This window comes from Microtus ochrogaster, chromosome 19, assembly GCF_000317375.1.
Source record: "Microtus ochrogaster isolate Prairie Vole_2 chromosome 19, MicOch1.0, whole genome shotgun sequence".
Classification (NCBI taxonomy): Eukaryota; Metazoa; Chordata; class Mammalia; order Rodentia; family Cricetidae; genus Microtus; species Microtus ochrogaster.
The window spans coordinates 11961609-11976974 of NC_022021.1; positions in this window are offsets into that span (position 1 = coordinate 11961609).

Genomic DNA, 15366 nt, shown 5'->3' on the forward strand with positions numbered 1-15366 from the left:
CTGTTTTCTTTGATCAGTGTGTTTATTTTCTCTATGTTTCTTCAGAATCTGAGATTCTTTCTTCTATCTCTTGTATTCTGCTGGATATGCTTGTTTCTGTAGTCTCTATTCTTCCTATATCTTCCATGTCCAGCCGGCCCTCTGTTTGTGTTTTCTTCTTTGCCTCCATTTCAGTTTTCAAGTTTTGAACTGTTTCCATTATCTGCTTGATTATTTTTCCTTGCTTTTCTAGGGTATCATTCACTGATTTACTCAATTCCTCAAACTTTCTGTTATACTTCTCATCCAATTCTATAAGGGCGTTTTTTACATGCTGTTTAAGGGCCTCTATCACTTTCATAATGTAAGTTTTTTCTACTTCATCTTGATTAAGGTGTTCATGTCCTCCTGTTGTGAGGTTGCTGGGTTCTGGTGGTTTCATGTTGTTTTTCAGATTGTTGGGTGAATTCTTGCATTGGTGCCTGCCCATCTCTTCCTCCGAATGCTCCCCTATGGATCTTCTTTTACAGGATCAGGTCTTCTTGCCCATTGATGTTCCTTCCCAGTGATGTCACTCCCCAGTGATGGCTCTCCTGGTGCTCCAGTGATGGCTCTCCTGGTGTCCCGATCGGATCTCCATGCTGCTTGGGTAGCTCATAAACAAAGGGCCTACCTTGCTTGCTGCAGGCAGGCTATTGAGACAAAGGAACTACCGCCCTCCCGTTTGCTCTCCCGATTCGGGTTCAGTCCCAGCGGCCGAGTAGGCTGAGCTGGGAGATGTTATGCTGCCAAAGAGGGGAGGGAGGGAGGGAGATGGGGGTGGAGGTTCTGGATGTAAGCTGGGTGGGATAGAAAGAGAGAGGAGGTATCGGGCAGTATAAGCCCTGCAAGATGACCAGGAAGTGTAGGAGGGATGAGGAACATCTGACTTCCTTGTTCCCGGCTGCTGCCGCACTCACTCACCCCAAAGATGGCTCTCCTGGTGCCAAGATTGGAGCTCCGTGCTGCTTGGGTAGCTCATAACCAACAGCCTACCTTGCTTGCTGCAGGCAGGCTATGGAGACCAAGTTAAAATAATTTAAGAAAAATTTAATTGATGAGGAATTAAAGCTCCATTTATCTTTAGAAACAAGAGTAAATATTTATAACATAGTGGAAAAATATGCTGTGAAGTTCTCCATTTATTTCAAAGAGAAGTTTCCTTAATAAGGGGTGTCTTAGTTGCTGTTCTATTGCTGTAAAGAGACAATATGACCTTGGGAACTATCATGAGAGAAGACATTTAATAGGTCCTTCAGCCCATTATCATAATGGATGGGATCATAGCATCATACAGAAAGAACATAATGATGGGGAAGCAGCTGAAAGTTCTACATCTGAATGCATAGGCAGTAGGACAAGTGAGAGAGAGAGAGAGAGAGAGAGAGAGAGAGAGAGAGAGAGAGAGAGATATTCTGGGCCTGAGTTGGGCTTTTGAAGCCTCAAAGTCCACCCTCAGTGACACACTTTCTCCCACATCCTACTCAGTACAAGGCCACATTTTCTATTGCTCCTCATGTAGTGCCATTCTTTAACGATTAAGAATTCACACATATGGGGCTATGCTAGCCATTCTTACAGAAACCACCTTAAATGGTGAGAATTGCGAAAAACAAACAAACAAAACATAAGTCATCAAATTTCCACAACCAGGAGATCCTGTGGTGTCCAGCCCCAACTTATAAATCTACAGTGCAATACCTGTAACTAAGGATCATTTTAGAAGAGGGGTTGAAACCTTATGAAAGCTAGAGTAAAAATTGTTTGCTGTGAGGTTGTGTCTCCTCAGAAATATCAGAGAAACTACACCCATGGAGTCTTTTTACTATATCTCTCTTACTGTGGTCTGAACAACAATGACACCATCAGATATCCTAAAGGAAAGAAAGGAAATCTCACAAGGTTTAAGTTCTACACAAAGAACTACAAGCAATCAAGGAATGTTGAGAGTGAGAGAAATAACCTATTTTGCAGAAGAATCCAAATTATTTATCCAGTACCAAATAGTAAGTTTTGAAACAATATACATATAAATAACATTATATAAATAGAAAACAATAAACATACACTTTAAAACATACATATTATGTATACTAACAATGACAGAAATAGAGACAATTAGGTACATGAGCAGAGCTGGAGGGAGGAAAGATAGAGGTATATTAATATAATATATATTATATAAAAACCCCATAATTTAATATTTGTCATTTCTTTGTTATTATCTATTTCTGGTAAGAGTGTAAGTTAATTTGTCTTATATTATCAAAGAATGGGAAATGGGCCTTTTGGCACTGCTGGCAAAAGGTCCAAGTGAAAGTACTAAACTATGAGTGTATGAATCTTGCCTGTGACTGGAAGGGTAAGGCAGACTAATTTGTTTTGCAAAATAAGCATAGAGTCATTATTGACCAACCTTATTAAAAATTTTTGTATAGATGGTTGCAACTATTGATAAAAACTAAAGAAGCACAGTACTTATAATTACCTGTGGCTATCTGACTGATATTGAAATATATAAAGTAGATAAGAGTACAAAAGCAAACATAATAAAATTTAAAAGACCAATGAACTGAAGTCTAGATTCACAAGGCTAGATTTTAAGCTTAGCTCTGTGACTGGGAGAACATTATACTTTCTATTATGTAAAAAGGATTGTATAAAAAAAGTGCATTTTATAGTTCTATGGTCATAGCAATGGGAATGGTTTATTTAACAAAAGAATTAAATTATGTTTAGCAGAGAATTTTTCTTTACAAAAAGAAAAATAGCAGTTGTGTGGTTATGAAAACAGAATCTCTCATAAAGCACCAGTTTGTACAAACAGAATATGGACCTCAGACAAGACTGCGGATATTAGAAGTTGAGTTTGCGATGATTAGAAAGATCATTTACCCTTTTTGAAATATACAGAGTACAGTAGCAATTGAAATATTCTGTAGACTTTTCAAATCTGTAGATTTTCAAATCTCTATCAGATTAACCTTCTTAAAACAAAACTCAGTACTTCTAAAAATCTACATTAGAAAATAAAATTTTCAAATTTAATTGATTGTTGTTATATGATTATAGACCATAACTATTATATAATGGTCAAGTGGTGTTTCATGTAATCGAGTCCATATATTAGTATTTATACTAACACTGAGTAGTTCTGAAAGAAAAACTTATTGAAATGTCTTTTGGTTTAGTTGTATAAAGAATCAGAGAGAGCAACATGCATCAGTTATTATCTGCTTTGGAATATCCACTTAGACGCAGAGAAGTTAAAAAAAAATAAGGAAAAGGGTATAAAACATTCTGGAATAATTTTAAGAAAATTCAGAGGTATAATGGACAATCCTGAAGTTTTATAAATAAAACTGCTAAAATGGAACTTTCTCAGTTAAAGAAGAAATCTTTGCAATGATTAATTTCTTCATGATTAACAGAAAAGAGCTCTTAATTTGACATACTCAGGGTATTTCTATGAATGACAACTGTTGTTTCCTTGGGGAGTTTGCAAATGTTTCATCTTCCCACTCCCCACCAATGTAAGGTAACAGAATGTACCAGATTGAATGCAGCCACCAAAGGGGAAGCCAGGAAAGGTAGATCTGAATAGGCAGAGTGCTAGGACACTGAGCACTTTCAAGTAACTTGTTAATCAAACTGTAATTGCCAGGTTATTTGAGAGAAATTAATGTCTTTGAGAGTTTAATTATGAAATTATATTGTCAGTTGGTAAATGACTGACTGCATTTTACCAAGGTGCATGACTAGGACACATCTGAGTTTGGGTTTCACTATGAGATCAGGCACCAGATATTTTAATGAATCTGATTATTCATGCATATGCAAATGTTTATTTTAGCTCATAGAGTGTATGAATAGAACTGTTTTAACAATGATCACCTATTTCATTGTATTCTACCCATCATGTTAGCATAAAAGCAAGAAGGAACAAATGACTGTGTTTATTCTCTGAGGATCTAAGCTATAGAAAGTTGTAAGAAAGAAAGAGTGATGTTCGTGAAAAGTAGAGATTTTAAGAATTCAGAACTACACTGATGTGCTATGTATCGCATTTATGGTATATATCTTAAAAATTATAACCATGTGTTCCAAACTTAATATTATCAAAAACAAAGAAAGCTTAAAAAAACAAAGTAAATAAATTAAAAATAAAAGTAAACAAATTAGAAAATGGGAAATCTTACACTGAAACATTAAAATGTAATATGTAAAACTGATGCATAATTAAGCCTTCAATGAACATTTGTTGAAATAGCAGAGAAAAAAAGAAGGAAATCAGTAAAAAAAAAATAAAGTTGAAATTATTCTACAAGTTTCTTTTGTTACTATCAAAAATTGTCCCCTCTCCACCTGATCGCCGTCATCATGGACGAGTCATATGCAGCTCATCAAGCTCTCTAGGGTAACTAAAGTGCTGGGCAGGACCTGGTTGGCAGGGACAGTGCACGCAGGTGCGTGTGGAATTTATGGATGACACCAGCCGCTCCATCATCCGAAACGTCAAAGGTCCCATTCGAGAGGGAGATGTGCTCACCCTATTGGAGTCAGAAAGAGAGGCTCGAAGGTTGTGCTGACTGACCTTCCTGCTGGGTCCTGAGAATATACCACTTGGCCCATGATGACCTGCGAATATTAAATAAAATATTTGTATTGTTTGTTTGTTTTATTTTAAAGTTGTATTAAATGAGACTCCTCGAAAATAAACCCAATTATTCGAATATAAACTGCAAGGTAGAAAATGTAACGGCTCACTGATTATAAAATAGCTTCACCTCACAATTAATGTGCATTGATTAAGGGAAGTTAGTAACTGTAGAGTAAAATTAGAGCCCTTATGTAATATTTAAGTTCAAAATTATTGAAAGAGAAACTTTCATTGTTACAAATTTAATTAGTGTAATTGAGGGGAAAGAAAGACAGGTTATAAATCATTATCACATTTCTCTGGATTTTTATTAGTCACAGAAATTCTGAAAAAAGCATTTCTTTTAGTGTGGGATTCCCCTTTGTGTGCTGTCATCACCATTAATGAATAAAGAAACTGCCTTGGCCTGTTGATAGGGCAGAAATTAAGCAGGGAAGATGGACTAAAGAAGAAAGAGCAGAGCCAGAGAGCCACCATGGGGCTGCCGCCATGGGGCCACTGCCAGAGTAAGACATGCTGAATCTTCAACGTTAAGCCACGGGCACTAGGCGGTATACAGATTAATAGAAATGGGTTAAATTAATATAAGAGTTAGTCAATAAGAAGCTAGAGCTAATGGGCCAAGCAATGATTTAATTAATACAATTTCTACATGGTTATTTCTGTTCTTGGTGGCTGGGACAAACAAGCGTGCCCTCCTGCTACATTTCTTAGTGTTTAAATAGATTCTGATCAAGATGGCTTAATAAAGTAGATACTACAATCTAATGAGCCATATAACTTAATCTATTTCCTAGTGCATTACAATTTATGTCCATATTGCACTTACTAAATACTTAGAAGGACTGTATCATTTGAAAGTATATAGTATATAATTTAGTTAAAATAATTTGTTGTTTAAAATGCAACCAACCCTTGAGTCTCCAGCAGGTAATAGTCCTTTTGCTAGTGGATGATTTATTCCCAGTGCTGATGATTGCAGTCCGATCAGGGTAATGATCATTGGGAGTGGGTTTGTTGTCATTGCTGCTGCTTGCTTGCCTTTGTTTGATTGCTTTGACTTTGAGAGAAGCTAAACCTTTAAATCTGTTTTTTTTTTCCTTAGAAAGAGAAAAGGAAAGAGAAGTAAAATATATCTTGGATAAACTACTGATTAGTAGAACATTTTCTGGTGTCTGAAAGAAACTCATGACCATGTTCAATACTTTTTACAAATAGCTTTTATTGAATGTTTTCTTTGATAAGTCTCTGAATACATAATGATACAAAGTGCTTTTGATAGTCGGAACTCCCTCATTCACATATCTCTCTCCCACTCTTCCTCTCCTCTCCTCCCTTGTCTACATTTATGTCCCTTAAAGAAAAAAGATGTTTTCCAATTCATCCACCTTTTCCTGGGCTATTGTGCTCTTTTTTTTTTTATCCTTCAAGACCAATTTGCTATGTTCAAATGCTATTGACTGTCTGGTCATCTACTAAAGCATGATCAAGAACACTCTTACAAAAATCTTTCTCTCCATCTCCAGTAGCTATACAATTCCCAATAGCTCTATTTTGTGGGATGAGATTGATTGCTTGACTCCTCTTTTTGTTGGGATTTGGTTTGCCTTGGGTTTTCAAAGATTTATGCATGCTGTCCCAATCACTTTGTGTGTGCACATGCAGTTGCCACACTGCGTCCAGAATTTATTGCTTCATGTGCCTATACTTTACCCGTCTTCTGCAATGATCTCTGAGTCTTTGGGGAGAAGAATGTGATTTTTGGGCAGAACATTTTGTAGTCTCTTGTTGTTTGAGTTCCTGATAATTTTTGGGTCACCGTGTCAAACATTATCCACTGCTATCCACTGCAAACAGATGTTTCTTGTATGAGGGGTGAGAGATGCATTGATACATTATGGTAAAGATAAGTCATTAATTATCAGGAATTGGTTTAAAACTCTTTTCTTTCTTCCTTTCTCTCTCTCTTTCTTTCTCTCTCTCTTTCTTTTTCTCTTTCTTTCTTTCTTTCTTTCTTTCTTTCTTTCTTTCTTTCTTTCTTTCTTCTTTCTTTTAACCAGCATAACAGTGTTTCTCCCTTAGGACTAATAGAATCTGACTAGGGATGTATTGTTCACCTGATAATGCTTCCAGGTATGTATGGGTTTTATCCTCTGGAGCTGGCTTTAAATCCAAGCAACATATAATGTTTTACTCCCTTGATGTTCATGTCATTATTATACAAGCATTTGTGCCTTGCCATGGCAGTGTGATGATCTGAATAAAACTTGTTCCTCTTTAGGATCACCAATTATAGACTCCGTGACCTTTATTTATGGCTAGAAACCAATTATGAGTGAGTACATCCCATGTTCATCTTTTTAGGTCTGGGTGAGCAAACGAGAGAGACAGAGAGGAGGGAGAGAGAGAAAGGAGGGTAGAGGGAGAGAGGCAGAGACCTACCTCTTCAGAAGAACAGGGAAAAGAGAGATCTGAGTAGGCGGAACATGGGTCTTAAAGGGACTTTTGTACCTGCCTACAAACTAGGACCCTGGGTTGGCCAGGGTACAGCCTGTCAGATAACAGAGCAGGCCAGTATAATCCTGAATCCTAACACCAGCAAACAGTAAAACTTAGCAGTTTTTGCTTTTGCCAAGTGGTTCTGACTTTAGAGTCAAAGATACATGAAAGAAGTACTGAAAATTCCTTTGCAACTAAGGAAAGGCACTAAGACCAGATGTGTAGGGGTGCCACTGAATAGAGACCTAGAGAGACCATTGTATAAAGAATTGAAGATCCTTGACCACCTTGGAGTCATTAGAATGCTCACTTTCCTGCCTTTTGGAACAGTAGTATCTATTCTGTGCCATTGCATGCTGGAGGTATGTGATTTACTTTTTCATTTTGATTTTACAGGGGTTACAATTAGGAAATTGTTAGGAGACTCAGAAGATACTTTAGTTTTGGACTTTAAAACATGTTTGTGACTGTTAAAGACTATGGGGATTTTCAAAGTTGGATTAAATGAATTTTGCATTATGATATGACAACAAGCCTTTGGGAGACAGGAAGTGGTATGTGGTGATTTGAATAAAAATGGGCTCCATAGGAACTGGCCTTGTTGAAGGAAGTGTGGCTTTGTTGGTGAATGTGTGTCACTGTGGTGGGGTGGGCTTTTAGATGTTAGAAACTCAAACTTGGCCAGTGTGCCATGCTCTCTTTCTGGTGCCTGTGAATACAGATGCAGAACCCTCAGACACCTCTTAGCACCGTTTCTGCTGGCATGCTGCCATGTGTCCCACCATGACAATTATGGTCTCAATCTGTCAGCTGTAAGTCAGCCCAGTTAAACATTTTCCTTTCTAAGAGTTGCCATCATCCTGATGTTTCTTCACAGGAATAAACTTTAACTAAGATACAATATTTATTGCACATTGCAGAGGTCACAGATGACATATGAAAACTAGCCAATTGGATTGCATTCATAAGCTAGCTTTACCTTGGTTTCTATTTTTTATTACTCAGTTATGTGATGTTGTCTGTGTGGCACGGTAGCATGCATCTTAATTACAGTACAAGGGAACTAAAGAGGAACATCCATGGAGCTTGCTGACCAACCAGTGTAACCAAATCTGTGGGTTTTATGTTCAAAGAGAGATTATTTTCCAAAATATAAGGTAAAGTGATTGAAGAAGATATCTAATGTTGACTTCTGGCCTCCACACAGGTGGGCACCCACATTAATACTCATATATGTGCAGGCTCTCTCTCTTTCTCTCTCTTTCACACACATAGACACACACATACACAGACAAACCCAAGTGCAAAGTTAATTTTTGTATTCGTATTCTAGATCATTTCTGGTATAGCTATAAGATATCTGAGTTTGTAAACATCATAAAGGACAGTGGCTTGTTTGCCTAACTGTTTCAAGATTTAAAAGGCCAAAATTTAGTGGTTTCCACCTTTTGTCCTTAAAAACAATTCTGGTGGTCATAATGTAAGGACATAAAAAAATTTAAAAAGCTTTGCTTGGTCAGGAGCTGATTAAGACACTGGCTTTGAGCTTTTTGCAGCACAAAAAGGTAGCTGGAAACAGGAACCTTTTCAAAAGTGCAAACTAACTGTCACTAGCAGCTAGCCCCCTGTCAATATCCAGCTTTGTGTTCTAGACAAGAGCAGAAATAACTACTTGCGGGGAGGGCAGGAGGCATGAACACAAGTAGTCCCTACTCTGTACTGCAGAAGGAGTCCATACCCTGTACTACAGAAGGAGTCCATAACCTGTACTGCAGGAGTCCATACCCTGTACTGAGCAAAACCAACCCCCTTGACCCTAAGTAAACCTGGCTTGTGGTTTTTGCCTATATAATGGCAACCCAGATTTAGGAATGGGAGCTCTCCCTACTGTGCTCCTTCGCATGTAGCTGGGAACTCCCAGCTAGCTGGCAAAAGAATTAAACCTTGTTTTTGCATTGTGGACTTGACTGGATTCAAGTGGTCTCTCTGGGGGTCTCAAATTGGGCACAACAATAAAAGTGCACAGTAGTGAAGAAGAAATAGGCCTGGCCACATAAAAAGATACACTACAGCAAATCATGAAAGCAAAAGATTCCATATTCAGTCTACCACTTTTTGTAATTACGGGTACATAAACTCCTATAATAACTGTAGTAAGCTGTTCTTAGGGTAATATACCCAATGACCTAATCATCTACCACTTTCAAATATCTTAACATATCCTTACTCAGTCCTTGAGAACTACCTTGGAGGAGCACAACTTAAAATCATTATTCCTAATGCCAATCACACCTTCCCTACTATGAAGTACACTACTCTCAAACTGTGAGTCGGGATTTTCTATCGGGAACTCACCAAGGCCAGCTGGCCTGGGTCTGAAAAAGCCTGGGATAAAACTGGACTTGATGAACATAGCGGACAATGAGGACTACTGAGAATTCAAGAACAATGGCAATGGGTTTTTGATCCTACTGCACGTTCTGGCTTTGTGGAAGCCTAGGCAGTTTGGATGCTCACCTTACTAGACCTGGATGGAGGTGGGTGGTCCTTGGACTTCCCATAGGGCAGGGAACCCTGATTGCTCTTTGGACTGATGAGGGAGGGAGACTTGATGGCGGGAGGGGGGGAAATGGGAGGTGGTGGCGGGGAAGAGACAGAAATCTTAAATAAATAAATAAACAAATAAATAAATAAATAAATAAACTGACTTTCCTTCTTAGTTTGACTCTGTCAGAAAAACATGAAAATTTACTAATGTAAAATATGATGCTAAAAAATTAATTTTTATTTATAAATGTGACACAGATACTAGCAATCACAAACTATTAGGAAAAACATGGTGTCAGAGAATATGGTGAATTCAAGATGCCACAGCTTTCATTTGTAAAAATACTAATATTCAAAAAATGCATAAAAGTAAAGCATGATAAACAAGGCATGTCTGTAATTTCTTCAAGAACAGACTTGATCACTAACATTATACTCATGTACTATAAAACTGTTAAAATAGGTTTCTGTTCTGCCTGATCCTACAGCTGTTCATTCCTAAAGAAACACACTGAGGTCTACATTAATTATAAACTGGTTTGCCTTTTAGTTCAGGCTTTTTATTAACTCTTACATCTTAAATTAACCTATAATTCTTGTCTGTGTTAGCCACATGGCTTGGTATCTTTTATCAGTGAGGCATTCTCATCTTGCTTCCTTTGTGTCTGGGTTACAACTGTGGTGTAGACGTTTCTTCTGTTTGTGTGTTGCTTTCATTGGTTAATGAATAAAGAAATTGCCTTGGCCTAGTTGATAGGGAGGAATTAAGGTAGGTGGAGAAAACAGAACTGAATGCTGGGAGGAAGAAAGCAGAGTCAGGAGAAGCCATGGACCCTCCACCTCATTAGAATTTTGCCGGTAAACCACAGCCACGTGGCGATACATAGATTAATAGAAATGGCCTAAATCAAGATGTAGGAGTTAGCCAATAAGAAGTTAGAGTGAATGGACTAGGCAGTGTTTAAATTAATATGGTTTCTGTGTGGTTATTTTGGGTGTAAGCTAGCAGGGCAGCTGGGATGAACAAGTGGGGCCCTTCCTTCCTACACAACTGCAGACTGAGCCTTTTCTTTTCCCAGAATTTTTCTGTTCTCTTCACCCTACTTATACTTCCTTTATGGTTACTGTATAGCAGCATTTTATTAAACCAATACAAGTGACAAATCTTTACAGGTAAAGGCCATTGTCCCACAGCAATAAACAGTGATTAAAACTATCAACTTTGTAGGTATAAGAAAAAATGTAGAGAAGTGATTGAAGAAGACACACAACATTAACTTCTGGCTGCCACATGTACCTGAATGCATACACCTGCTAAAGAAAACACACACTCAATAATGAGAAAAAAATAGTTGCCAATGCTCTTTGATGAAATGTTCACTTTGTTCTAACATATAAAAAGTATAAAACTGAATGTCTTAGCAAAAGAGTAACATAGAAACAAGGCATAATATTTGGTCCCTTAGTATAAAATAAATATGGATTAAAAATGTGTCACAACTCAACCATGAAATTTCTTGGTCAAATAAACAATGAAAACAGATATGACGTTTCCTCATACTTAACCCACAAAAGCACATAGGACTTACTTAATACTTGTGACTGTTTGGGAAGTTTTAACAAGTGAAATATTAAATTATAAAAATTATAATATATTTGTCTCATCTATGAAGAGTACATTCATTTTTCCATTCATTTGTGCTCAATATTCATTTTCTGTAATATAAATCTATCACCTTTATATAAAAATTTTCAATATTTTGCAATAGTTGTTCCATTACTTTTCCAAAGACCTCCAATTTCTCTTCTTAAATACACATCATGGTTAAAAATCATTGTTATATTGAATGCTTATCTTTACTTATAAAACATCTTAAATTTCCTGCCTCACATAATGTGCATTCAAATCATATATTTGTAATTAAATGTGCAATCTACCAAATGGAAATTTTATATAATTTCAAGGCATTATGAACTTTGAGTGGGTAAGAGGAGAACTATAGAGATGTTTACTCAGTCACTTATATCAGTGTCAGTAAAGAGCCCCTGCTATACCCAAACTCCAGAGGATCTGGATGTTATGAGGGAAGTCCAAGGGAATAATGCACATTTTGTTCACATGTGAAATTTCATTAAATGTTTGCAAAGAAGTGTGAGCAAACTGTATTAACTGTTCTTAGATTTCCTGTATCTTTTCTGTTTTCCTTGCAATAGAATTATATCTTTTAATTTACAAAACTGTTTATGAGGTTGGAAGTCCAAGTTTAAACAATTATTCTTTCAACATTGGACAGTAAGCCCATGCTCTCATTGCTGCTTATCAGTAACGTTTACTATATAGCCAAACCTAGAGTTTGGTTTTTGTCATGAAGAAGCTGATTTTCAAAACTGTTTCATACACGTGTATGTGAATTTTTATATCCACATAATAATATGTCAGTTTCATATGTAGAACTAAAGATAATATCAAGTTAATATAATGTAGAGAAATTAAATCAGTCTTACACTCAGCACTTTATATGTAGCTGAATGTTTCCTTGGAAGTCTGTTTCGCTATAATGCTTAGTCTCTTAATTCTTCTTGGGGAAAATTTGTTAGTGCTATAGACTCAATGCAGGGCTAAACAAAATTTTCTTAATTGAGTATAGGTATGTTTTGTGAATATTAAGAACACTTCTGAAGTTTTAAAAATATACAGGAAGAGGAATGCTTTAATGATAGAGAAAAGCACGAATTACTTAAGCACTAATCTGGACTAACTGACACACATTTTAATTTGTTAAATTTTATAAGTTAAATAATATCACAAAACACTTCACTGAAGTAAAAAGAAAAATGTTTTAATAGTGTCCTGTTTCTTAACAAAATTTATTTCTTAACAATAGTTAAGATTCTTAAACAAAATTGGAGAAAACAAAGAGCTGAAAATCTGAGTGTTCAAATAAATATGATATATTATTTCTAACAGAAAACTTTATGTTGAATCAAAAAAAAGTGGAAGACAATGTAACAGACAACAGAAGCATCATTAAATCAAATAAACAAAACAAAACACCACCACAATAAATGTGTGGTTGTATAGTTTATATAACTGCAGGAAAATATCTGGAGTTGAGAACTAATAAAAACCAGAAGTGTGCTTCTCACAGTCTATGGACCGGAAAGCTTCAGATTAAAGTACTCCAGATTCAATTCTAGCTCCTTTTGAGGGAGTCACTTGCTCCTGCACACTCAGATAAAAAGCAAGCTGTGATTCACAGGACAGAAGGCAGAAGGGCCAGAGAGGATGAATTCCTTTAGCTACAGTTTCTCATACTGTATCCTTCCTTTAAATGGTCTGTCTGTAAATTATATTCTCTTGGGATGCTGCAGTAGGAAAACTCATGTTCATAAATAAAGAAATATTTCCTGTTGTGGATTTATTACATAAACAGACCCAAAGTTGGTTTTTTTTCAAGGTTAAGTTCCTTGGTTCAGTTTACTCTCTCAAATGAAAATATTAAACGAAGGTGCTCATCTCTGAGTCACAGATGGTCAAAGGCTGTGCTTTAGATGATTTTAATGCTTATATTCTAACAATAATTGTCTTAATAAGAAGCAAGTAGCTTCAAAGTTTTCCCTAGTCAGTACAGTAAGGTTATAATAAAATTTCTGGAAGGATATACAACAACAATACCTGTTGGTCTGCCATATTTACTGGTTCAGAATTCCACTTCCTTGATCTGTACATCCTACTAAGTACTGGTTAAACTGTGCAGAGAGAAGAATCTGTCAGTAATTATTGCAGAAACTAATGTCTAGATAGAATACATGAGCAGCTAAGATCATAGTTCTTCTTTTTATTTATAAATTAAGACACCCACCTTACTATCTTCCCCAGAATATTGAAAATTCTCACATGAATATCTATAGTGTTAAACCTGTATTCACGCTAAAGTAATCTAAACGTGAATGCCAAGTCAGGTCACTCAATGAAAAGCCAGACTGTGGTGAGGCCTATCAGGACTCCTAGACCCTTGGGGAGCCCTGACAGAATTTTCACATCTAAGCTTTCTCTGATTTAAGACACCTTTCCCAGGTAAGGATCTTGCAAATGGGGTTTCTATTTCTCCACAGAACAGCCTCTGTAAATTTCCCTGCAACTTTGGCAAGTTAATCATGGCTGCTGCTTCTGTGGTAGCCTCGCAAGTCCTGGATAGGTAATCTAGGATGATTCATTCTCCTCCAGCTCTCACACTTTCCGTGTGTGATGAATGTTCAAGAAACACCCTGATGCTCTGCCTTGATAATAAAGTTTTGGGACTGGTTTTGCAAATCTTTTCCTTTAACCAAGGAAATGCCTTAATAGTAAAATGCCAGAGAGCATCACAGTCAAATTATTCCATGCAAAGCTAGAAAGAAATTTTTCTAGCAAGATATAGGTGGACATAAATGAAGTGAGAGACAAATGAGGATACGCATATTTTCTGTTTGAGACACCTATTAACTGCTTTGATGTAGTATTTTCTGGGAAGTTTTTAAATTAAACTTTTTTATGGCTTGAATTGAAGTTAAGATGGGGAGGGCCTGAGGCAGATGAAGTCAAACAAGTTGAGTAATTGAGTAATATTCAGACAAGCATGAATGGTGAATAAAGCTGTGAACTTCAGTCATCTGCAAGAGAAAACAGCATAAATCTTCAAGTCTTTCCATATAAATATCCACCATTACATCAAGTACAATATGTGTTCATGTGTCTGCATATGTACCACATGTCAGAAGCCCAGAAATTAATCTCCAGAAAAATAAAACATTTTTACAATGCCTCTCTCAACTGAAGTTTTACTCAAATGTTCTCCATCCCATAATCCGTGTCTGTGATCCCAGAGTATAATCACCCGTATTTGTGTTACCTTTCTGGGCTACAGGAGCTCTTTCCTTCGATCCTTTCCTTCCAAAGGAAAAAAGAAAGGCTACTTGCAAATAAGTTTATTTTCTTGTCTAAAAGAAAATTTTTACCAACATGGTGAAGGGCATTTTCTTTAAAGTCAACTAACGCAAAACCATGTAAAAGCAAATCAATGAAACAAAGACAAAGCACAAAGAAGTTTTTTTATTATTCTAGATATTAAGCCTGGGCTTCAATGTGTATCTTTAAAAGATGAGGGCATTTAAAATGTTATTCTACAAATTTATTATTGCTAAATATTTCAAGCAAAAATGTTTTATAAATTATTGTTTAAGTGGGCGTTGGTGGCTCACGCCTTTAATCCCAGTACTCAGGAGGCAGAGGTAAGCAGATCTCTGTGAGTTTGAGGCCAGCCTGGTTTACAAGAGCTGATTCCAGGACAGGCTCTAAAGCTGCAGATAAACCCTGTCTCGAAAAAAAAATATTGTTTAAAATGATTTTATATTCTTTGGTTTCACTAGTAGAAAATATTTTTTGATTGTTATTGGATTTAAAAGAACTATAAAGGACTCATTCTAAATTCAACAAAATTCATTTAAAAGTAAAATGTATGTATTCACAGCATAAAATGAGAGAATTTCAAAGTAACAGAAAAAAATTCAAATTCCTTAATGTGCCAAATAAGTTACATAAAACAATTGTAATCCACTATGAGGGTCAATGTTTCCATACAAGGATAAAGTAAGTAAGAAAT